Source organism: Vanellus vanellus (assembly GCF_965231255.1).
Source record: "Vanellus vanellus genome assembly, chromosome: 5".
NCBI lineage: Eukaryota > Metazoa > Chordata > Aves > Charadriiformes > Charadriidae > Vanellus > Vanellus vanellus.
The window spans coordinates 46877587-46903079 of NC_138910.1; the positions used below are offsets into that span (position 1 = coordinate 46877587).

Below are 25493 nucleotides of genomic sequence, written 5' to 3' on the forward strand. Positions count from 1 at the left end.
TGTGAATTTAAAGAATGGGCATCTGCTGGCAGAAGAGAGAGACCTCTTTATCTCTGACAAAAAAGACCTAGATTTATGATGTTCAACAGATTTAGGTGGATTAATAATCAACAAAAATAGCCAACATAAATAGCCAACATAAACTACTTAGAAGTATATCACTTACCAGCCTCAAACTCTCCCAGTTGTTTCTACTTCTTAAATACTGAACAAAATATACAACAGTATTAGCTGCTACTTTGCTTGAGGAGATATGATAAGATTTAATATTAATGGTAATATTAAATCAATTAATACATAAAGACATATGTAAGATGCTCCAGTCCCCTAATCATCTTTGTAGCCCTTTGCTGTACCCTCTCCAGCAGTTCCCTGTCCTAGAACTGGGGAGCCCAGAACTGGACACAATATAGATGTGGCCTCACCAGGGCAATTTAAAAAAAAAATAAATACTGGCAATACTGTGCATTGTGCAAATTTTGTGGTACTCCAACCCTTTTTGAGTAGCAGTTAGAAGAAAATTTGTTGGTTGAATACTAATATCAAAATACAGATTTAAATAATTTACTCCCCAAAACATTCATATTTATAGACTTTTACAGAAAATAAACAATTCATCTGATTATAAGTTATGTCCTCAGTTTTTCCAGTTCTGAGGTATACACAGGTCTCCATCCTGCAGCACAGAGTAGAAATGCGAAATGCAAAGGTACATGCCTTGTCGGTATGGCAATGATTTTTTTAGCAGTTGCTTACACCAATCTATCATCTGTGCACTTGAAACACTGGGTTCCTTATACAGTCGATCCAAAGAAAATCTTTCAGTGGAAGTATCGATTAGCTCTTTTTCTGTAATCATAATCTCTTCCTTTCTTTTCAGATTCTCTCTTGCTTCCTGTGCTTTGGCAAAAATAAACCATTGAAGGGTTGCGGGATCACAGACCGTTGGGAGGGTAAAGTGGCTGAATTCACATAAGTTCGGTGTATATCTGTTGCTTTCCAGAGTCATTTGCAAGCCTCACAGACTGCAAGGATGAAAAGGCAGTCTACTGTCATGTGATTTATTATAGAAAGAATCCAGAGTCTTGTAGTACTCTTCTAGAGGCAACATGGGTTGCAATTCTTCGGTATATATTACTTGTATGCCTCCCAGAAGCTGGCTTACCTAATCTTCCAAGAACAGCAGACTTTTTTGAAGTTTATAATAATGACGTGTGGAAATGAAACTCCAGAGACTCCAGAACCGAGAAGGTTGTAAAGTAGGTATGTTTATTCAGCGCTGGGCAGCACGGGGGGTCGCCCCACCACAATCGTGCGCGCCCAATGCAGCGGCCTTCTCAAATATATATAGTACTTAGTTACATAATCATAAGATTTCCCAATACACCTATACATATGCATAACCTGTCCCCACTTCGTGTTAAAATTAGCTCTAAGAAGTCATTTTCATAAACTCCTCCCAACTGCACTTGCGCAATGCCTCCTGGTGGTGGTCACTGAGGGTTGTGACGATGAAGGCTGATGATTCCTCTTCATCAATGCAAGTAACTTTTTGTCCTTCAGCAGACTCAGTTCTTCTTTCGTCTTTGTCCAGACCATGGGTTTAGTTTCAGCCGCTTTTCAAGGCATACTCTTATTCGTTATCAGGAGCTGTCCTTGGCAATCTCAAGACTTCTTGCTTCGTCCATTTTTATCAGGCCTATCCTTTAGGTTATGAATCACTACTAGTCAATCAGTACACAATGTGTTATTGTCTCTATCACATAACCCTGACTCAATAATTTGGCAATCTCTCAAAAATTTTGATCCAGTGATGGTGAACATCCATGGTCCCCATGTGGCCTGCTGCACTCATACCTAAATGGTCTGTAAATACCACTATGCTTCCTTTAACATTTTTTAATACTTCAGGTCTCCATTGGACTAAGCAGCCCAGACTATGCAATTGGCTACAGCAGCGAGCAATACCTCAGCTTCTCTGCCACCTGGTATTTGAGAGCTGGAGTTGATGAGAAAGTTCAAATTTTAAACATTCTAGTTCTTTTCTAAGTGGCAAACTCTTTTTCAGTTTTTTTACTGCACTTGCTTCATTATCAACTAGCCAGGGTATTAAAGTTGTTTCCACTCTCTGGGCTTGTTCTAGCGCCTCCTCAGGGTCCTTGAAACCAGGAAAAGAATAATAAGTCTTACCCCATTTGATAGGTCTGTTCAGAGTGCTTTTTGCTTCCTTGTGGGGCTGAGAGTTCACATTCAAAATTTGAATATGCTCCATAGAAAAATTACAGGAGTTGAGGATATCTAACAAGGTGCTCAGGAGATCCCTAGTACGTAATGTAAAACTGTCTGCTCAAAACCCTGAAGCACTGAAGGATTCTTGAACATTAGAACAGTTTGATTCTCTTTCTCTTATGTAAAAAGTAATCTGAATAGGCTTAAAGGAGTGAAATCCTAGTTTCTGTAAATTTAACCTCTTCAGAGAGTTTTCATTTACTTCCCTCTCTTGGTGATGCTGGCCAAAGAAATCTGGATGCACAGCAAAATAGAAAGGTCTGAAAGCATTGATGGCATCAGCCCCTGACAGTGCATTCTGCAGTTCTTGACTGAAGAATGCATTGCAGCAATATCTTCTCCAGACATAACCTTCTAATGGCTCTCAAGCAGCAAAATATTTCAGCAACTCAGTGGTCAAGCCTTTACTTTGTTTTGATCTTCATTGAAAGGAAAAGTAATATTTTTTTCTCACCATTTGACAAGAATAAGTGCTTGTTCATTAAACAGTCCAATGAACTCATTTAATACAATTCACAGAATCATAGAATGGCTTAGGTTGGAAAGGAAATTAAAGATCATCTAGTTCCAAACCCCCTGCCATGGGCAGGGACACCTCCCACTAGACCACATTGCTCAAAGCCCCATTCCAACCTGGCCTTGAACAGATCCAGGGATGGGGCATCCACAGATGTGGCACCTGTTCCAGTGCCTCACCACCCTCAGAGTGATTTTTTTTTTCTTAATAGCGATTCTAAATCTACCCTCTTCCAGTTTGAATCCATTACACCTTGTCCTATCACTACATGCCCTTGTAAAAAGCCCCTCTCCAAGCTTCCTTGTAGACAGCTTTCAGATACTGGAAAGCTGCTATAAGGTCTCCCTGGAGCCTTCTCTTCTCCAGGCTGAACAACCCAATTCTCAGCCTGTCTTCATAGAAGAGGTGCTTCACACCTCTGAACATCTTCATGACCCTTCTCTGGACTCACTCCAACAGGTCCATGTCCTTCTTATGTTGAGGGCTCCAGAGCTGGATTTGGTCCAGGTGAGGTCTCACAGGAGTAAAGGGGCAGAATCATCTGCCTCGATCTGCTGGCCACGTTTCTTCTGATGCAGCCCAGGACGCAGCTGGCCTTCTGAGCTGCGAGTGCACATTGATGACTTATGAGTTTCGCATCAGCCAACACCCTCAAGTCCTCAGGGCTGCTCTCAATCCATTCTCTGCTCACCTTGTATTTGTGCATGGGATTTCCTGAACCCGTGTGCAGAACCTTGCACTTGACCTTGTTGAACTTCATGAGGTTTGCACAGGCTCACTTTTCAAGCCTGTCAGGGTCCCTCTGGATGGCACCCCTTCCCTCCAGTGTATTGACCACTCCACACAGCTTGGTGTCATTGGCAAACTTGCTGAAAGTGCACTCAATCCCAACGTCCATGTCACTGACAAAAACGTTGAAGAGGACTGGTCCGAGTACCGACTGAATTGTGTTACTATTGTATGGAAGACAGTACTGTAAGTTGTCCAGTTCTGTAAACTACTGTGGTGCAACAGTCCGCTGTCTCAGTGAAGGTAGGAGATGGAGATCCATGCTGCAATAAAAATATGAGGGTTATTAATAGGTTAGAAACTACAGCAGAGCCTGGCAATGGTCAGGTAGGAATTAGGGCTTCTCCCAGCAAAAAGGCGGTAGGATCAATATCCCAACTTAAGTGCCTGTACACTAATGCACGCAGCATGGGCAACAAACAAGAGGAGCTGGAAGCCATTGTGAGGCAGGAAAAATATTATGTAGTTGCCGTCATGGAAACATGGTGGGATCAATTGCATGACCAGAGTGCCGCATTGGATGGCTATAAATTCTTCAGAAGGGATAGGCAAGGAAGGAGATGGGGTGGTGGGGTGGCCCTGTACGTTAAGGAGTGTTTTGATTGTCTGGATCTTAATGATGGTGACAATAGGGTTGAGTGTTTATGTGTAAGAATCAAAGGGAAGGCCAACAAGGAAGATACCATGGTGGGAGTCTGTTATCAACCACCCAACCAGGATGAAGAGGCAGATGACATATTCTACAAGGAGCCAGGAGAAGTCTCACAATTGCTAGTCCTTGTACTTGCGAGGGCCTTCAACTTACTAGATGTCTGCTGGAAATACAATATGGCAGATAGGAACAAGTCTAGGACGTTCCTGGAGTGTGTTGAGGAAAACTTCCTGACACAGCTGGTGAAGAAGATGACTAGGGAAGGTGCCCCACCGGACCTGTTGTTTGTGAGCAGATGTGGGTGATGTGGCGGTTGGAGGCTATCTCTTGGATAGCGGTCACAAAATGATAGTTTTCTATTCTTGGAGAAGTAAGGAGGGGAGTCAGCAAAACTGCTACCTTGGAATTCCAAAAGGAAGATTTTGTCCTGCTTAGGAACCTGGTTGACAGAGTCCCTTGGGAGGCAATCCTGAAGGGCAAAGGAGCCCAGGAAGGCTGGACGTTCTTCAAGAAAGGAGCAAGACCAGGCTGTCCCCGTGTGATGAAAAACAAGCCATCGGAGAAAAAGACCAGCCTGTCTGAACCCAGAGCTATGGTTGCAACTGAGGGAAAAAATAAGAGTTTATGGTGTTTGGAAGAAAGGGCAAGTCATTCAGGAGGGCTACAAAGATGTTGTGACGTTATGTAGGGAGAAAATTAGAAGGACCAAAACCCAACTAGAACGTAATCTGGCTACTGCCATAAAAGACAAGAAAAAATGTTTCCATAAACACATTAGCAATATATGGAGGAATAAGGAGAATCTCCATCCTTTATTAGATGGGGAAGGAAACAGAGTGACCAAGGATGAGGAAAATGCTGAGGTACTTAATACCTTCTTGCCTCAGTCTTTAGTAGTAGAACCATTTGTTCTCTGGGCACGCAGCCCCCTGAGTTGGTAGACAGGGACAGGGAGCAGAATGAAGCCCCCATAATCCAAGGGGAAATGGTGAGTGACCTGCTACACCACTTAGACACAGACAAGTCTATCGGGCTGGATGGGATCCACTCAAGGTACTAAGGGAGCTGACAGATGTGATCTCAAAGCCACTCTCCCTCACTTATCAGCAGTCCTGGCTAACCAGGGAGGTGCCAGTTGCCTGGAGGTTAGCAAATGTGATGCCCAACGACAACAAGGGCCAGAAGGAGGATGCAGGGGACTACAGGCCTGTCAGTCTGACCTTGGTGCCACAGAATGTTATGGAACAGACTATCTTGAGTACCATCATGCAGCATGTACAGGACAACCAGGTGATCAGGCCCAGTCGGCAAGGGTTTAGGAAAGGCAGGTCCTCCTTGACTAACCCGATCTCCTTCTATGACAAGGTGGCCTGCTTAGTGGATGAAGGAAAGGCTGTGGATGTTGTTTTCCTGGACTTTAGCAAAGCCTTTGACACCGTTCCCTACAGCATTCTCCTGGAGAAACTGACTGCTTATGGCCTGGATGGGCTTACACTTCACTGGCTGGATGGCTGGGCCCAAAGAGTTGTGGTCAATGGACTTATATTCAGTTGGTGGCCGTTCACAAGTGGTGTTGCCCAGGGCTCAATATTGAGGCCAGTTGTCTTTAATATCTTTACCAATCATCTAGGCAAGGGGATCGAGTGCACCCTCAGTACGTTGGCAGATGACCCCAAGTTGGGAGGGAGTGCTGATCTTCTTGAGGGTAGGGTGGCTCTACAGAGGGATCAGGATAGGCTGGATCAATTGCCTGAAGCCAATGGTATGAGCTTCGACAAAGCCAAGTGCCGAGTCTTGCACTTGGGTCACAACAACCCCATGCAGGGCTACAGGCTTGGGGAAGGGCAACTGGAAAGCTGCCGGGCAGAGAAGGACTTGGGGATGTTGGTCAACAGCTGGCTGAATATGAGCTAGCAGTGTGCCCAGGTGGCCAAGAAGACCAATAACATTCTGGTTTGTTTCAGCACTAGTGCGGCCATCAGGACTAGGGAAGTGATCATCAACCTGTACTTGGCACTGGTGAGGCTCCACCTTGAATACTGTGTTCCATTTTGAGCCCCTCACTACAAGAAAGACATTGAGGTGCTGCAGTGTGTCCAGAGAGGAGGAACAAAGCCGGTAAAGGGACTAGAGTCTTATGAGGATCAACTAAGGGAACTGGGATTGTTTAATCTGGAGAAAAGAGGCTGAGGGGAGACATTGTCACTCTCTATGACTACCGGAAAGTAGGTTGTAGCAAGGTGGGGGTTGGTGTCTTCTCCCAAGTAACAAGTGGTAGGACAAGAGAAAATGGCCTCAAGTTATGCTAGGGGAGGTTTAGACTGGATATTAGGAAAATTCCTTCACTGAAAGGGTTATCAAACATTGGAACAGGCTGACCAGGGAAGTGGTGGAGTCCTCATCCATGGAGGTATTTAAAAGACATGTGGATGTGGTGCTTAGCACCATGGTTTAGTGGTGGTTTTGGCAGTATTAGGTTGATGGCTTGCCTTGATGATCTTAAAGATCTTTTCTAACCTAAACAATTCTATGATTTTGTCTTTGAAGATCCCTTGCAAACCAAACTGCTCTACAATTCTGTGATTCCATGATTCTGTGAACTTCTTTCCAACACCCAGACAGCATTCTGGGGGGTCAAAATGAGAAGCAGAGAATGCTTTGATGTTCTGAAAGCACTGCTGAGTGATAGACAAATCATTCATGTGTTAACAACACTGCTTTAGCCACAAATGCAAAGCACAACACGACAGGGACTGCTATGAAGGAAGTTAACTCCATCCCAGCCAGACCCGGTACACTGACCTAGTTGTGCATCTAGACCTACAGGCATTAAAGACCTTAAAACCACCAGTAGAAAGGTCTAAAATACTGTTTAATCTATGATTATTTCAGATTCTTCAATTTAGAATAAAGAATTCTCACTAGTATATATACGAATATGAGAATTATTACATATTGATAGCAAAGCTAAAAGTCCAGAATTCTGGTGTCAGCCTATTTTAGAAACCAAATGTAAAAAAAAAAAAAAACAACAAACCAAACCCAAGATACAGCAAAGAAACAAACTCTGCCTCCCAGAAAAATGAATAAACTACTATGGTCTTTGTAAAGTCAGTAGGGCTAGAATATGATCTCTGAAATTGCAAAACAAACAGTTTTTAATAGATTTCTATTAAAATTAAGGAATACACAAGATACTATTACCATAAGTTGCCTAGAGGAGTAGGAGTGGGTGAGTTGTTTGGTTTATATTTTTTCTTTTCCAGCAATTGGGAATAATATTTTTTATGTCCGCATAACATATAAATGAACTAACATTCATATAAATAACAAAATTCTCAAAGGCCTCTCAACAAATTGCCTACAAAATGCAATTCTTAGAAACCAGCAGATTAGTAATATATGCCTATCTCCTATAGGCTTTTGTGCTTGGTGGTTAATTTAAAACTTTTGTCTCCCCAAGGAAAAAAAAAGGAAAAAAAAGAGTGGCTAATATATCCCTGTTGTGCCTGGAAAATAGCTCTGCAAAGTTTGGAAACAACGTGATAAAGAAAAAGATTTGGCTTGAAAAGGGGCATCATATAATCAACATTACATTAATGCAAGTGAGAAATATTTGCATTTCAACCTTTGGCCAAAAGTGGTATTTATCAGGCAGAGCATGTTACCAAAAAACAAAATAGGAGGAACACTGTTACGGTAGCAAAGTTTTTTGTTTAGAGAGGAACGAAGGAAAAAAGGAAGGAGGGAAGACAACTAAGGAGATATTTCTTGAAAGCCCCTTACAGCAGCCCTGAAGCCATTAGATAAGGAGGAGGAGAGGAAGAAAAACATTTAGTGGCTATAAGAATAACAATTATGCACTCCTTCTCTCTCTATCCTCCCCAAAATAAGGAAAAAAAAAAGGCAATAAGAATAGCTGATTAAGTGGGAGTATCACTTTACACACAGTTGTACCTAAATATGTCAAAAACCATGGACTAAAGAAGCCAATTATAACTAATTACACTATAAAGCATGTAATTTAAAAAGACCTTTATCATTAGTCATGTTCTACTCTGTGTTGTTTGGAAATTATTTCATCAGGTGTGTACTTACACCAAAAGTTGAATGATTTTTTAAATTCTCTGTGTACAGTTAATTCTAGAATGATGATGTGTATACAATATATTGTTAATTTACATCAGCATTTTTCTTTTGCAGTTAAACAGGCAGGAAGAAATTTTGCACTAGGAAATGAAGCCAGTAAGAAAGTTTTATCTGGTAATTAAGATTCCGTATTTTTTTGCACTTAATAATCATATTGTTCCTGCTGGTCTACCACCAAAATTAATCCCACATTGATGCAATGTTTCCTAAAGGGGGCATCTCACATGATACTCTTTTTCAGAGTCATACAAAATAGAACAGTGTTGGTAGATCACACATCTGTAAAGAAAAGTGAAAAATTGTGACTTTCATCCATGTTATCAGCAGTACTTTGGGCACAGATCACTACAAACACCTGACCTGCAAAAAAAGTAGCAGCCAGTTTCATTAACTGTACACATACATTTTAGAAAAAGATAAAATCTACAAAAAATATTCTCAGTTCATTAAAAAATGCTTTTCTACAGATTTTTAAAGTTAATAACTAGTTTGGCATATTCTCCTTATTAATGCAGAGATAAAAAATTATTGCTTCAGCTGGCAAAAATAATTAGACCTGAGTATTCTCTCTGAAGTTTTAGGCAAGATTTCCCAACAAAAATTAAGCCCAGTAGAATACATTGAAATCAAAACCATCAGATTCAAGGGACCGTTTTGCCCTTTTCTTCTTTATGCAACATGTGAGTAAGCTGGTTTTGTAAAGGACTAAATGCATGTCTGATGAATCAAAATGCCAGTTTTTAGACCCATGTCTGCATGGGTCCTAGAAAGACCATGACCTGAAGGAGGCTAAGTAAACTTCTTTGCACTTGCCTAGCCTTTTTCTGAGGGCAACAAGGAAGCATTTTAGGAATAATACTTTTGTAGGCAACTATACAGAACAAACTCAATTCCTCCAGGAAGTATTAGATTTTCCTGTCATCATGTGGTAGGTCCTTTAACAGGAAGGAGATTGACACTGCTGTGTAACACAGCTATGTCTTGGGTACCAGCTCACAAAATGAAGTCCTCAGAAATTGATTTAAACATTATTCTGTCCCATGCAGAAAGAAACATTGGTTACACATTTGTTACATATTTTAAAAGACAGTAAGACTACTGCTAGTTTGAGGTGATCACCAAAGAGCATTCCTGCCTGCCCACCGGAAGATGGAAAAAAAGTTTCTCTTTCAGTCTAGAGAATTCAGCGTACTGAGTGCTGCTGCCTGTGAGGCTTGCCTGGGGATGACACAAGCCCAGATATAGCTTCAGTGTACTGCAAGGTCGGACCAGCCCTGGCACTTGACTCTGCTGCCTCAGGACCAAGTTTTCTCCCTTCCTTATGCCAAGCAACCTAATCTTCCTTGGTTGCAGTCTTTATATTGATGCTTAAATGAATTCTTACATAGGAGATCTAATTAGCGAGGAAATTCAGATTAATCTCGATAATTTACAGACTGCTTTTCCAAAGGAACATAAACATATCTCTCTTAATATTATGCTCATCCCCAGTGAATTTGAGGACTATACTGTGCTTTTTGTGCTCCTCTGGAATATTGGGCCATTGCTACTTAAAGAAGCTCCAACACATGCATCCATTATTAAGGGGTAATTCCTATTTCTTTCTGTGCAGTCAATCAAGATTTCATCTCTACTGTGGAAGTCAAGGTGTAAGACTCAAAAATGCTCCTTTTGCGGATTGGGTCCTGCTCTTCCTGAGTACCCTTGTAATTTTCTAGGTTTAGGGAGTTGGTATAGTTATTCTTGACAACAGTGTAAACTGAAGATATCCTCTTGGTTCATAAATCAGTAAGTTTAGAAATATGATAAAGTCCATGCTCACCTTATCTTACACTTCCAGTGAAGTAAAAGGAAGGGACCACAAGGCATCATATGTATATGTATGGATAATAATAAGCTTTATAGTTTTACAGTGTTGCAAATTCAGCAGTGCTTGAGTAAACAAAGGCAAGATTTTTTATTGAACTTGTTTCTGGATGAAAAATTTCCACAGAAGAACAATAGAGTAATTTAGAAAAAATATAATTAAATAAAGAAAAATAGAGTAGCTAATATATTGTTCTTCCATTGAATTACAAGAAAGCACATCATCAAAACAGATCAACCACTGATACTGTATTTTAATAATACCATAGAATTGTCTGGGGGAGACAGAAATAGACATATTCATAAATATGTTCATCACAGAATTAGTTAAATAATAACTGATATATCAGATAAAGTATTCACAATGTTATAGCAAATGTACAAAATCTGAAAATGTTGATAATTCCTCCAAGTAGATTGGCTTATGAACAATTTAGCCAAAATGTGAATAAAACATAAGTATTCATTACTCATCTGAACTTATTAAGCCTAAAAGAAAAGCATGACCTGCAGTGTTTGGGTTTGCTGTGCAAACTGGAAGGATAAAAATATGAAAGCTTCACTTATTAGGTGAACACACAACTGGGCAGATATTTGTAGCAAATGGATAATTCATTGTATGCATACTGCTAACGAAGTATTGAGTAAGGCCAGCATGAAAGAAAAATAAAAGTTGAAATCAAGGAAGAGATCTTAATTCTGGGGTTCTAAGTATATTTAACTATGAACTTTACTGTAGTAATATTTCATTACGTGTCTAGCTGCTTTACTAAGTCAGCAAATTAAATTTAGTCTGCAAGAGTAATAAACCAAATGCAAGGAACTGAATGCTGTTGGCCTTATTCTGGCAATAAATCATGTTAACTTCTTTGGGAATTACTTAAAGGTGGAATTCATAACCTAAAGTTAATTTTGAACATCCAAGGGGTAACCGAGTTATTATATGACACTGTAATTTCAGCACTGGACTCCAGAAAACGCTAGAATGTAAAGAAAGATCAAGTCCTATACTGTCAAAAAGAGTGCAGAATGTATCTAAAAAATCTGAAGATGGACAACTGTAAATAGCAAATATGGGAGGTGGGATTTTACCAAGAATAGCTATAAAGATAGAAGAGCCTCTGATATTACTTGACATATGTCAGTAGTATAAAAATGCTCAAATAATACAGACAATCATCATTCATGAAATGTCAGTCTGCTCCAGGCATACTCTGTGAAAGGACTCATTCACATGGGCTAGGAGTGAGTATTTATTTACTGTGAACTTCAGTTTAAAATATTTTCAATTCACTTCAATACCAAAAAATGTATTTAAATTCTCTCAAAAATCTATACGGAAAAATGTCTTGTGCCCCAAAAAAGTGGTGAAGCAGTAGAAAAAGAAAACAGTTACAGAGCAATAAAGCTAAATATCTGAATAAATGAACTCTAGCTTATGAAAAAGGCTTGAAGAAATCATATAGCTGATAATCTCATTAAAAATGTTACTATAGTTATGAAGAGTATAACATAATGTCTAGAAGTATCTAAAAACCAAAATAATAATCAAGTTTTCAATGTATACTCACTGAGACAATAACTGCTTGAATTTCACCTACTGTGTTAAATCAACTATGAACTACTCAGTACTCTCAAAAATCTGCAAAATCTGGATTCCTTTTAGCAAAAAAAAAGCCCTCTGTCAAACAGTGACACTTCTTATCACTATATTGGTGTTTAGATTCCATACTCTTCATGCACTTACAGACTTGCAACTACCTTCAAAATTTGAATTAAGTACTTAAAACTCTTTCAGGTTGTTGATGGTCACTACTTCCTTTCTTAAGGACACATATGGGACTAAGGGATAGATATTTTTTTATTCCATCAAAAACTTTAATAAAGGAAATGCTAGATAACTTCTTTCACCTGTGAACCTAACCTGTACATTGCATGTATGCCAGGTCTATTTCTGTCTCATGAAATCTGTGATGTCTTCTACTGCATAGAGAGTAAAGATCTACAAGTTCACCAATCTCAAAGATTTAAATTAACTTTTAATTTGTTGAATAAGTCTTGCAAATCTCAATAATGGTAATGTGGTAAACTGAGGAAAATGTTAAAATGTTGGGGTTGATTTACGTTTACATATGTTGGGTTGCTCCCTTTGATCATCACAATGAAAATAGATTTTTGCTGCTACTGAAAATTAATGTATCAAATTGACAGTTCCATAGATTGTATAATTTCTTACAGTCACATCCTATTGTATAGAAATCTAAACATATTAAGATATTATTTCTACAGATTATTGTAAAGCAAAAATCCATCCTGACATCTAAAAGGATGTTAAGGAGCCTTAAATCCAAAGAGATCAAAAATGAAGAGGTTTTTCTTTTAATTGAACTGTTAGTTATTCTTGCTATAATTTATGACAAGATAAGTGAAGTCATTCTTTGATTAATTAATCTTATTGGGACAAGTGTACAGAAAGATATAAGGAATGTCAAAGCTGCATAAATGTTTTGTATATGCAAATCCAACTTATTTTCTACATATTTGCTCATGCCATTGCAAGGCCTCTTGCTATCATCTTTGAAAGGTTGTGGTAACTAGGGGAAATTTCTTATGAATGAAGTTTTCGAAAGCAAAAATGACGATCTGAGGAACTGCGAGTCAGTCAGACTCACCACCTGCACCAGATGACACATGAGGAGAGGTTGAGGGAACTGACTGAAATTGAGATAAGACTAAGAGAGATCTTAGTGCTTCTTCAGCTCCCAAATGGAAAGGTATAGAGAAGATCGAGCTAGATTCCTCTTGGAAGTGCACAGTGGTGGGACAAGTGGCAACAGACACAAGTTGGAACACAGGAAATTCATATTAGAGAGAGAGAGAGAGATAGTTCACAATAAGATTGATCAAACATTGGAACAGGTTTCTTGGAGAATTTTTGGAAACTGTCCTTTGAGATACTTCAAACTTGATGGGAAAGGCCCTGAGCCACCTAGACTCTTTTGTCTCTGCTTTTAGTGTCAGTTTAGCCAGACAACCAGCAAAGGTCCTTCTAACTTGAGTTATCATAGGCTGCACCCACTCTATGACACAAACTGGCTTTCAGTTCCAAAAATATAATTGGATATCAGGTGAAGAGCATTTCTGCATTTAATCAATTTAATTCTCTGTTTTAAAAGGTTAAATATACGCAATGGAACATTCAGTCAGTTTTTTAGAAAAGATTGGTCTGTGCAAATTTAGAAATTTGGTACATTTTATTTATATTTATTGAATTATAATTATCAGTGAAACTCAGCTGAGATATGCTTAAGATGTCCTCCCAGAGTGAGTCACTATATGGTTGCACCTTGTTAACCACTTCATTTACAGTTGGTGTGTTGGTATCAGATCCTCCCCAGACCATTGTTGACAATGTGTGGGAATACATTGATGGTGCACTTTGTACAAACTTTTTTAGCATAGATCATTTGCATAGCATTTCATCAGGGTCTACAATCACTTGCCCGTCACTATAAATCACCTCTCACATAGCCAGTTCTCTCAGGTACTTAATACCTTTTTCCATGTTGGTCCATTTGCTTGGATGGCATTTGATATCATCCTTAAAAGGATTTCTTAGCCTGAAAATATAGATTGCTGCAAGGTTATGACTAAAGACCAAGATTAAATGTGGACCGTTTATTTCTGTAACATTCTTGATCCAATAATCAGGCATCAATCCCTTATTTATCAAGGAGAAAAAAAATATTGTGAACATTCTTACATTTGGACCAGGCCTAGATAAGCAAGCAATTAAAAATTCAGTTTGAACATAGCTAAAAACTATAAATTATTTCCTATGGATGTTTATCTCCAGTGGAATATACAGGAAACCAATAAATAAGTGTACTATTTAACAGTGGGGACACCACATTTTGAGAGACAGAGTTCTAAAGTATGCGATCATTTTACTTAAGACTTGTAAGTAAAGAAGATAGTCAAGGAAGCCTTGATATCATTAAAAAATTCTACTTGAGTTGTTACTGTCCTTTGCTCATTCGTGATCCATGATTTTCCTAATGATATTGTCTTTTGTTAATAACCCTTAAGTGTCTGCAGATGGTATAATATTTGTAGTTCTGTTCTTTTCTCACTTGGTTTTCCATAATGCTCCCATTAGATTAAAACAATGTAATTAAATAATAAACTGCCAAATAACCTTTTCTATGCTATTAAGAAACTCCTATAGAACAAATCTGTTTCTGCCACAGCCTCTCTTGGAGTAACTTGGAGAGGTCTAAGTTTATACTACTGCCGTTAAAGGACAGTGGGGGGTTAAAAAAAGAGTGTAAGGAAAACAAGATGAAAGCAAGAACAAAAGAAAATGCTTTATGGCAGATGGCACACTGTTTTGGTATTTTAAGAGGCTAACCTGGAGGTCCTATTTCAATGAAGTGACTGTAGTGCAATTCCCAGCAATGTCTTTTAGGTCAGATATTCCAGACATAGAAAATAGGACAGGCTTTGCAGATCACAGTGTGTCAGGTAGGACAGTTGATTCTCTGAGTGACTTCTCCTGCAGGGGAGAAAATCCAAAGAAAGTAAAACCCCACAATTTATTACAGGTTAGCGTGAAATTACTCAAGTGAATATCAATGACACTTTTGCATTGTTACATCAAAGCATGCCTAAAATGTCAATCCAGGAAGAACACTGCAAAAGTCCTGGTGCATGCAAACAGTAGCTGTCTGTGATTGCTTGCACTGAACACTGAGTTAGAGGAATAGGAATAAAACAAGCTGAGGAGTCAAAGCAACTATTCCTGGTAGTTTAATTGTACTGTGTTTACTTCAGAAACTAAAATATCTCTTGCCTGCAGCACAATCACTGAAGCCACCTAAATTGCTGACAGAATAGCTCAGACTTTACAGTCTGCAGGTTTGGTACCTAAAGTAATAATCTAGAAAGATTTGCCTAAGGTTTAATTGATTATTCTGACTCATCAGCATAGTGCAGCTTGACTGCTTCAGTACAAAGGAGAAAACAATATAAACAATACCAGTGCTGAAGATAAGAGGTGATAAAAACAGTGACATGAAAGACCATATTTCCTAACTGATCCAAGGAGGAGGAAAGGAATGTCAGCTCAATATATTTATCAACAATCTGGATACAGGAGCTGAATGCACCATTAGCAAGTTTGTTGATGATACCAAACTGGGAGGTGCTGTTGACTCTTTTGGGGACAAGAGGCCTTGCAGAGGGATCTAGATAAAATGGATCATTGGGCAAAAATTAATGGGATGAAACTTAACAAGTCCGAATGCCGGATTCTGAACCTAGGCTAGACTAATGTCAGGCAGAAGGATAAACAGGGAAAGAAGGAGATGGAGAACAGCATGAAGAAAGAGATCTGGGGGTGCTGTTTGGCAGCAGTCTTGATGAGTCAGCAGTGTGCCCTGGAACTCAAGAGGTCAAACTGCATGCTGGGGTGCCTTAAACACAATATAACCAGCCAGTCAAGAGAGGTGATAATCTTGCTGTATTCAGCATTGGTGCGGCCTCACCTTGAGTACTGTGTGCAGTAGGTCTTTGAATGCATCCAGAGGAGGACAAGAAAGCTGGTGAAAGGGCTGGAAGGCATGTCCTATGAGGAGTGGCTTAGGATTCTGGGCTTGTCGAGTTTGGAGAAAGAAGGCTGAGGGGCAACCCCATTGCTCTCTACATGTTCCTGAGGAAGGGAAGTTGAATAGGTGGTTGTGCTGGTTTTGGCTGGGGTAGAGTTAATTTTCTTCATAGTATCTAGTATGGGGCTATGTTTTGGATTTGTGCTGGAAAGAGTCTTGATAATACAGAAATGTTTTCACTATTGCTGAGTGGTGCTTACATAGTGTCAAAGCCTTTTCTGTTCCTCATACCACCCTGCCAGTGAGTAGGCTGGGACTGCACAAAAAGTTGGGAGGTAACACAGCTGGGACAGCTGACCCCAGCTGACAAAAGGGATATTCACAGAATCACAGAATGGTAGGGGTTGGAAGGGACCTTCAGAGAACATCTAGTCCAACCCCTCTGCCAAAGGAGGTTCACCCAGAGCAAGTTGGACAAGAACGCATCTGGGGGTGTTTTGAATATCTCCAGAGAAGGAGACTCCACAACCTCTCTGGGTAACCTGTTCCACTGCTCTGTCACCCTCAAGGTAAAGAAGATTTTTTTTATGTTCAGACAGAATTTCTTATGTTACAGTTTGTGCCCGCTGCCCCTTGTCCTGTTGCTGGGTACCACTGAAAAGAGTCTGGCCCCACCCTCTTGATACCCACCCTTTAGATATTTATAAGCATTGATGAGATCCCCTCTCAGTCGTCTCTTCTCCAGGCTAAACAGACCCAGGTTTCTTAGCCTTTCTTCATAAGACAGATGCTCCATTCCCTTGATCATCTTTGTATCCCTCTGCTGGACTATTCCATGCCATATGGTGTCATGCTCAATGTGCTGGGGGAAGAAGAAGGAAGAGGGAGGACATTTGCAGGTATGGCATTTGTCCTCCCAAGTAACCATTACACATGATGGAGCCCTGCTTTCCTGGAGATGGCTCAGTACCTGCCTGCCAATGGGAAGAAGTGAATGAATTCCTTGTTTTGCTTTGCTTGCGTGCACAGCTTTTGCTTTACTTATTAAACTGCCTTTATCTCAACCCACAAGCTATCTCACTTTTACTCTCCTGATTCTCTCCCCCATCCTGCTGTGGGGAGAGTGAGCAAGCTTAGTTGCTAGCTGGGGTTAAACCACGACAGAGGTGCTGTTCTCTTCTCCCTGGTATCCAGTGATAGAATGCATGGGAATAGTTCAAAGCTACACCCAGGGAGGTTTAGACTGGACATTAGGAATCATTTCTTTACAAAAATGGTGATTAAACACTGGAACAGGCTTCCTAGAGAGGTGGTTGCTGCCCTAAGCCTCTCAGTGTTTAAGAGGCATTTTGACTTAATAACATGCTGTAACTTGGTCAGACCTGAATTCGTCAGGCAGTTGTACTAGGTGATCATAGTAGGTCCCTTCCCACTGAAATATTCTCTTCTCTTCTCTTCTCTTCTCTTCTCTTCTCTTCTCTTCTCTTCTCTTCTCTTCTCTTCTCTTCTCTTCTCTTCTCTTCTCTTCTCTTCTCTTCTCTTCTCTTCTCTTCTCTTCTCTTCTCTTCTCTTCTCTTCTTCTAATGCATTACGTTGTTTTATATCAGGAGGCCTGTTTCCATGCATTTGAAAACTTTAAAGTGAAGATTCAGATAAAGTATAAGGAAACAAAAGTATATGGAAGACCTATGTTAAATGGGGGCAAGATGTAGTTTTACTGGGTGTGGGTGGTAAGGTTTTGGCAGTGAGAAGCTGTAGAGTGGCTTCTATGAGGAGAGGCCAGAAGCTGCCCTGTGCCAGACACAGCTAGTCCCAGCGATCTTCACGACAGCTCCGCTACACCACATCTGAACCCATCAGCCACACTTCAGGGAAAACATATTTAAGAAAGGGCAAAATATTGCACATCAGTGAGGAGTGAGGAAAAAGTGTGAGAAACAACTGTACAGACACTAAGGTCAGAGGAGGAGGAGGACATGCTCCAGGCACCAGAGCAGAGATTCCCCTGGAGAAGACCATGATGGAGCTGATACCCATACCACAGTCCACACAGGAGCCCCACACCAGAGCAGGTGGATATGTCCTGAAGGAAACTGCAGCCTGTGGAGAGCCCACAGAGGAGCAGGTTTATCTGAAGGAAGCTGCAGCCAATGAGAAGGACTTATGATGGAGCAGGGAAAAAACGTGAGGAGGAAGGGTTGGCAAAGAGGAGCTGACCACAACCCCCATCCTCCATCCCTGTGTGCTTCTCAGAGCAAGGAAGGATGTAGAGAAGCTGGGAATGAAGGAGTGAAGATGAGGCTGGGCAACAGGGGGGGGGAGAGAAAAATTGTTTTAATTTGCCTTTGTTTATCAATATCCAAACCTATTATAATTGTCAGACGTTTAAATTAATTTTCCCCAAGCTGAGTCTGTTTTGCCCATGATGGTAACTGGTAAGTGATCTCTGTCTTCATCTCAACCCATGAGCTTTTTCATCTTATTTTCTCCCCCTGCCTCAACAAGGCAGAGAATTGTCAGAAAACAGTGACTAGAGATAGCAATATAACTGTGTTATTTGGAGCACAAAAATATTCTTTTTTTTTGAATGGAAGAATATAGCACATAATTCCCTGGTTTTCATGAGGCTTGAACAGCTTTTCATTAAAAAAAGTTGTTAATAATATGAGTGCCCTGGAACATGATTTGAAAACCATTTTACTATCATATTATCAACAAAAAGGAATATAAATTTTCCCATTAAAATGGGCACCAGTCACAGTCTAACTGGCGAAGGCACAAAGAGGCTGGGGGACAGATTGCAGCTTTCAGGAATGATTGGGAATGCTGGGAATACAGCACAGCCAGCTTCATCCTGCTGGTGCTGGCAGCATAGGAGCAGGTGGTGCAGCCAAAACGATTGTCCAGTTACAAAGGCTAGATTATTTATTGTAAATCTTTTAACTAAAGAGTGAATGGACACCAAACTACGGATGGAATATAATGGGTAGAGCAACATTTCAAATGAGGTAACCATAAAATATGTATGACAGATATGTTCTCCTACCCACTGACTAACAGCCATTATGGTATCTTCTTACAGATACAGTCTGAGAAGTTTAGCATCACTATCATAATAACTTTCAACATAATGGGCATTTTTAAAAATAATCATACCTATTTATTACCTCACAATTGTGAACTTACTTTTCTTTCCTGTGATACACACATTACTGTTTCAGAAAGGTTAAAAACAGAATTCAGAAAGTCCCATGTACACTATACTTTAGCTCTCCTCATTTCAAAAATCTAGGTTCAATTTATATTAGGTAAGATTTTGGAGAAAAGTTATGTCACTATCTCCTACAGTGGCTTATGCTGGGGAAAAGAAAAGGGAAAAATAAAACAAACTATGTCTTTCTTGGGATGTTTTTCTCCATTTCCTTCAAACTGCTGGACTTATTGATCAAGAATAATATCCATATTTCTGTGTTAACCTTCAGTGAAGATTATATTACATCTATAATATATATTTTTTTATCTATAAGGTTCCGTAATAATTACATTGTCCTAAGTATATTGTTGGTATCCAAGGCACCTATGGTAATGAAATTCAAAATGTATTTCAATATTATTTCATTTTTTTTGGTTCTAGAATTTGTATGCTGTAGTTCCATCAGATGCTTCCTATTTCTCACATTACAAGAAATACTGAAAAATGGGTCCCTATTCACCTTCTATTTGAGATTTGGAATTTTTTTAATGTCTTCATCATAGTCTTCTTTATATCTTTTCCAAGCAGAAGAATCTCAGATTATTTAAAGTATATATTTGCAGAATGAAATAGATTAAATTTTATAGTTGCAGTCATATTTGTTCCTCTTCTACATTCATTATTTTTAGTTCTTTTATGCCCCTATGGTTTTACACAGTGGTACAGTGATATCTTCTGTCTTACTCTATATTCTTTTCCTAATTTTTAACATAATACTTGCTTTCTGAACCACCTCTAAGCTGACATTTTCATACAATTATTCACAATGACTTCAAGAGCACTTTTCTGAGTGCTAATACTAGTTTAGAACCCATCATGTGCACATGCAGAGCCTCCTTTCAACAAAAACCTTATCAGCACTTATCAGAGCTGAACCTCATTTGCTACATTTTTGTTCAATCACACAGCTTTGTTGAAGACTTCTGAAACAATTCACTGATGATTCATTCTTCTTTGCATTAAGAATATTTGTATCACTCAACCTTTGCCACCTCTATTGTCCACAGTAACTTCTATTCTGTTTGCAGGGCATTCCAAGAAGCAGATAAAACAACAGATTCATATCAGTGAATCACTATTTCAGGCATTCTAGGACTCCATGTTGGACACTGTAAGGTATAGTGATTAAGGTATAGTAATGTACTTCAGCAGTTTGTTCTGAAATGAAAGTTCAGCTTTAACTAAAACTTCTATCTAGTGCCCTGTGAAGAAGGGTGCAATGTAAAAGACAAGACTTGCATATTTTGAAGCACATACTTTTACTTCGAATACACTGCTGTTTCACTGTACCAAGTTTATGCATATGTATCCATTTACGTTTTACACTATTATTGATAAATGAATTTTTACTGCATTTTTTCCTTATGATCACAAAATAAAAGTACTGATATTCTGGCTGCTGGGTAACTGGACATCTGACATTGCGTTCTTCCACTGGACTCACTGTCACTACCACTGCCTGTAGCTGTGCCCTGGAGGCAGAGGTTTCACTGACTCCTCATTCTTTGCTCCTGCATCAGAAGATCTGCTACAGGAAGGAATTGTAATGGTGCATCAGATAACAACAGAATTAGCATAGCTACACATTGTACTTCAAATTTCCATTTCTGGCAGCTTTGATGCTAGCTCATACTATTGCTGCCTATTTGCTAAGGGGAAAGTCATTAATAATTATGATAATTATTTTATCCTCCGCTTGCTGTGAGCATGGCTGGAGTGTGTTGCAGTGCCAAATTTAGGAGTTGTGTGACCTGTGCTAGGGAGGCCTTTGGAGAATTTTAAGTCTTGCGAGAAGGGACCTGCCAGGGATGGAAATCTTGTGTGGGAGTGGTAGAAACCTGTGCCCAACTTCCATTTATTATTTAACTGACCCCTAGAGATCACAGCGACCTGGAATACTGAATGAAGGGTTGCAGATCGGGGCTGAGACAGGTCACACGGAAGGTCCACAGGCTGCTGTTCATGGCTGGTGCTTGCAGGCTCTGCAGCAGTTCTCATTTCTGCTTCTCAGTCTTCTGGGAACTTCTCCTGAGATGTTCAGAGCCAGGCTTCTGCTGGAAAAGTCTGACTACTAGTCAGGGAATGACAAGAGTCCTTTAAGCTAACACCAGAGTGAGAGAGGGGGAGGGAAAGAGAGAATTGATCAGTCCTGAGCACACCTCCCAGGAGCCGAATTTTGAAGGCCAGGTTGTACAGAAGGGCACACAAAAGGCAGCTGCAAACTGCTGAAGACACTGTGGGACTGAACAACATCGATGGTGATATGAAAAAGGACACGGGCCCCAGCACTGATGGGAGCAACTACCCCAGCAAATCAAAGGTTTTTATTCAGCCCAATTTGCTGATGGAGGATGCTCTTGGATCACTAGGAATGATGTGGATTGGTGGAAATTACAGCGTGCAGCTGAGTGAGGTAGCAGTCAATAAGGGTCAAAACCGAAAAGTACAGAGTGATGAGAAGAAAGAGGAATGGGAACGATCAAATAGGGCAAAGACACATCTACCTCAAGTGTCCTCACGTGACTGGAGTGCTGTGATGGACAAGCTCTTCAGAAGAGACAGGCAGGGATGACGAGTAATGAGCAATGATGCCTTCCTGTGTGGCTGGTAAAGAGCAAGCTGAACATGAGCCAACAGTGTGCCCTGGCGAGGGCAGCAGCATTGTGGGCGGTGTGAACAGGGGCATGAACAAGAGATCAAGGGGAGCATTATCCCCTCCTCCGCTCAGCACTGTTAGAACACATCCAGATACTGCTTTAGGCCCCCCAGAACTGGAAAAGCATTGACAAACTTGTATGAGGAGAGTGAGGCCCACAGGGTGGTCAGGGATGGAGCAACTGCACTAGGAGAAGAGGTCATAGGAATGGGGCTTGGTCACCCTAGGGCAGGGAGGGCTTCAGAGGGACCCACAGCAACTGCCCTGCCTGTGGGGAAAGGATGGAGAAGATGGAATCAGGCTCTTCACAGAGGTACATGGAGGGAGGGTGAGACAAAATAGACAAAGTTTGGAACAGAAGAGGTTCAGATTGGATGTAAGGATAAACTTTTTCTTTGTGAGGACAGTGGAGCAATGGAAGAGGCGGACCAGTGACATTGTGCCATCTCCATCCTCAGAGGTTTTCAAGCTCCAGCTGGGTCAAGCCCTGAGCAACTTGGTCTGACCTCAGTGCTGTGAGCAGGAGGCTGGACAGAGAACTCCTGAGGCCCCTTCCAGCCTGAATTATCCTATGATTATATGGCATCTTTCATATTAAAGCACACTGCAGCTACTAGAGAAATCTTACCACACTCCTATACACAAGAAAGAGAAAGACAGGGAGAATATTGAAATATTACGTGTAATATATTTCCATTTCAAGCGGAGATCTCTTTTTCCAGCTGATAAGAGATGGGTAAGGATAAGGAGCAAAGAAAGTAGGAAATTGAGAGGAGTGACAGACGTATGTTGGTTTGCTCTTTTGCTTATTTAAAATAATTATAAATTATTAAACACACACACATGCTATTCTTTTATTTATCATTTGGACCATGGAAATAAGAAATGAGACAGTCACACTTCCATCTTTTGTTTTCTTTGGATGGTTACACAGCAGGTAGTACTTCACAAATGCATTCAAAGACTTCACCTGAAATCATAACACAAGTGGATCTACATGGGTGAAGCATCATTAATGTAAGCTAGTATCTATTTTATGTAAAACAGGCAGGTAATGGCTTCTGTTTCAGGCTTTACAGAATAGAAGAGTATGGTACCATTCATATTCATTATGAATGACAGTTTAGGAAATATAAAGACATACAAAGCAATTGTTCTTCAGATAAAACATTTTTTCCTCACACTGCATTTCTCAGCATTGTGACCAGGGGGATGCAGTTGGTTCTGTGCAGTGTACAATACCAAACAGTTTAACTGTACATTTTCTTCTCTGTCAGGTCAGATATTTTTGCCCCAGCAAGGATAAAGCATAAAGGAAAAACAGTGGGATTTCAGTTAACAGAGCGCCCTCCCAATTGCACTATTCACTTTAAACAAGCACACCAATTGATGCAAAAGAACTGGCTAAGACCAATGAGTCATGCACTCCTGGGTATAGCATGAAATTGTTCTATCAGGAGACTGGAGTGTTCTCTCTGTACTGTACATGTAAAAGTACATTAAATTGGGACTATTGTACTGTGACATTTCTATTCTAGACAATTGGAAGTTAAATCAATGCACATTTTATCGTGTCTTTGAATGTCTAGAAATAGTCTGCAACAGTGCCTTGTGTGTGTATATTTGCTCAGGAGAGCTCTGTAATTCTGCTTAGGCTAACGTAGATTGTGGTAAAAAAAAATGTCTGCTTTAAAATGTCATTCATATACTACTAACATGGGAGTAATTTAGTAACCCTCTTTTAAGTCCTAGCAGCAAATAGAAGTGAAGTCAAGTTCTTCCCAGTCCTTAACCATCACTGAATTACACGTGGCCCAGAAAGAGTTCTGTAGAAGACAGCATCAACTTCTGACTGCAGAACTTGATTCAAAATCTGAGTAGGATGAACAGGAATCTGGGAATTCATCATCCAGTCGCCTCTGTAAAAAAGCAGAATCAGTGCAGCAGCGAATTCCTTATTCGAATGAAAAATATAACAGAGAGTAAAAGCATATTTCTCAAGTAAAGCCAAAACACTGAAATTACAGACAATGCCGAGATACCTGGAAAATGTACAGTTTATGGTAGTTCTTACATTAATGCATTTTCTGTCAGAATTTAAAAACACCATCTAAACACATATCTAAACCCTAACTTATAACAGCCAAAAAACAGTGGCAGGGTTGGAAGTAGGCTGTAAAAAAGAAAAATAACTGACTGACTAGCTAACTAACAATAATCATGTAGGTAGCCTAGGATTAAACAGAACTGGCTCTTGGTTTCCAATTTAACATTTCTTTGCCTGTTTGATATCATAGGCGTAAATATAGCTTTTAAAAGTCAAATATAATTTATTCATTTATTCTTAGCACTTTAAGGATCATTAATGATAATTTTCTAGCTTTATGTTGCCAATGTTTAATAGACAGCTATTAGAAAATCAGTGCATAATGATACTACTTAGTTATTAACTGGTCTAATAGCAACAGATACTGGAGAGAAAGATCCTTGACTCATCACAATGTTTTCACATGTAACAATTAGCTATGAAAGTTGTTAGTGAAATAGCTAGATTCTTTTTCTTTTTGAATAAATGGAAATAAAATTTTGGGAGAAATATAGTTCCTTTTTGAAACTACAGACATTCTCACATAATCCATAATGATAGGCAATTTCTCCCTTCAGGGAGAGAAGGATGAGAGAGAAAAGAGACAAGTTTTAAAAAATGCTACATTACTTTAATGAAAATATTAATAAAATAATAAAAATAAAATAATTAAATATATAGAATATATAAAAAAACAGTATCGAGCTCCCAGGATGATGATCATGTCACCAGCTGGCATTGGGGAAGTCCCAGACTGGACTCAGTAATGGATGTGAACTGGATACCAGATCTGGATTCAGGAATGCACAGACTGGGATCAAAGGCAGACGAACAAGCAGAGTCCTCCTTGGACGCCGGCCATTGAAGAAAAGGAGCTGACCCTTTGATCCCTCAGCTTTTACAGTGAGCATGATGCAGATCCGATAAAATCCTTTGTTGGTCAGTTTTGGGTCACCTGTCCTGTCTGCTGCTCCCCATAGGTGGGATCGCACTATGCTTTTCTGCTTCCGACCCTCCACTGGGGCATATAACAAAGTTAGCTGACCTTGGTTGTTATAGCAATAAATATAAGCAGGAGCCTCCCTGCATACCATTCCTTGGCATAAATTATAAACAACCAGGTCTTATCACTTTGGAAATGGACAACAGTCTTAAAAGTATGCCATTAATTTCTGAGAGTTCAGTTATTTAGAAGACGCTCAGCTGCAAAGTAAAATTACTGAACAGAAAATGGGTTGTTTTACCTCAAACCAGGGCACAGACCCCAGAGGCTACTTTGTAACACTGAAGTAACCAAGTGCCTTGAAGCTGTTTCTTGGTCTCAGAACAGTATTAAGAATATCACAAAATTACACTAGCACAGTTGGATTCCAAGTACTCTTGTTTATTGACTTTGCACAAATACACAAGAGCTACTAATGGATAGTGAATCACTACTTTGGTGGTTTCTAGTAACAGAAGATAAAGAGAATCTATAAAGGGCTTCCAAGGTATTTACAGGAATAACACCTCCAATACATTACACTCAATAAGCCTCTGCCACTTTTTTCGAAGTTCGTTCAATCATCTGTTAACATAATAATGCTGAGGCAGGGCAGGCCAAGACTAGTGGCAAGTGTTTTATTAAGAT

At 39.9% G+C, this 25493-nt stretch overlaps 1 pseudogene across 1 annotated transcript; it reads right to left on the reverse strand.

Moving 5' to 3' along the window:
* Positions 1-637: 637 nt before the first annotated feature.
* On the reverse strand, positions 638-21119 carry LOC309672485 (T-cell activation inhibitor, mitochondrial-like; annotated as a pseudogene). The gene is made up of 3 exons: positions 20993-21119; positions 1783-2650; positions 638-1209 (listed from the first exon to the last, which is right to left on the reverse strand). The product of its transcript is annotated as a T-cell activation inhibitor, mitochondrial-like (transcript).
* Between the last annotated feature and the right edge of the window lie 4374 nt (positions 21120-25493).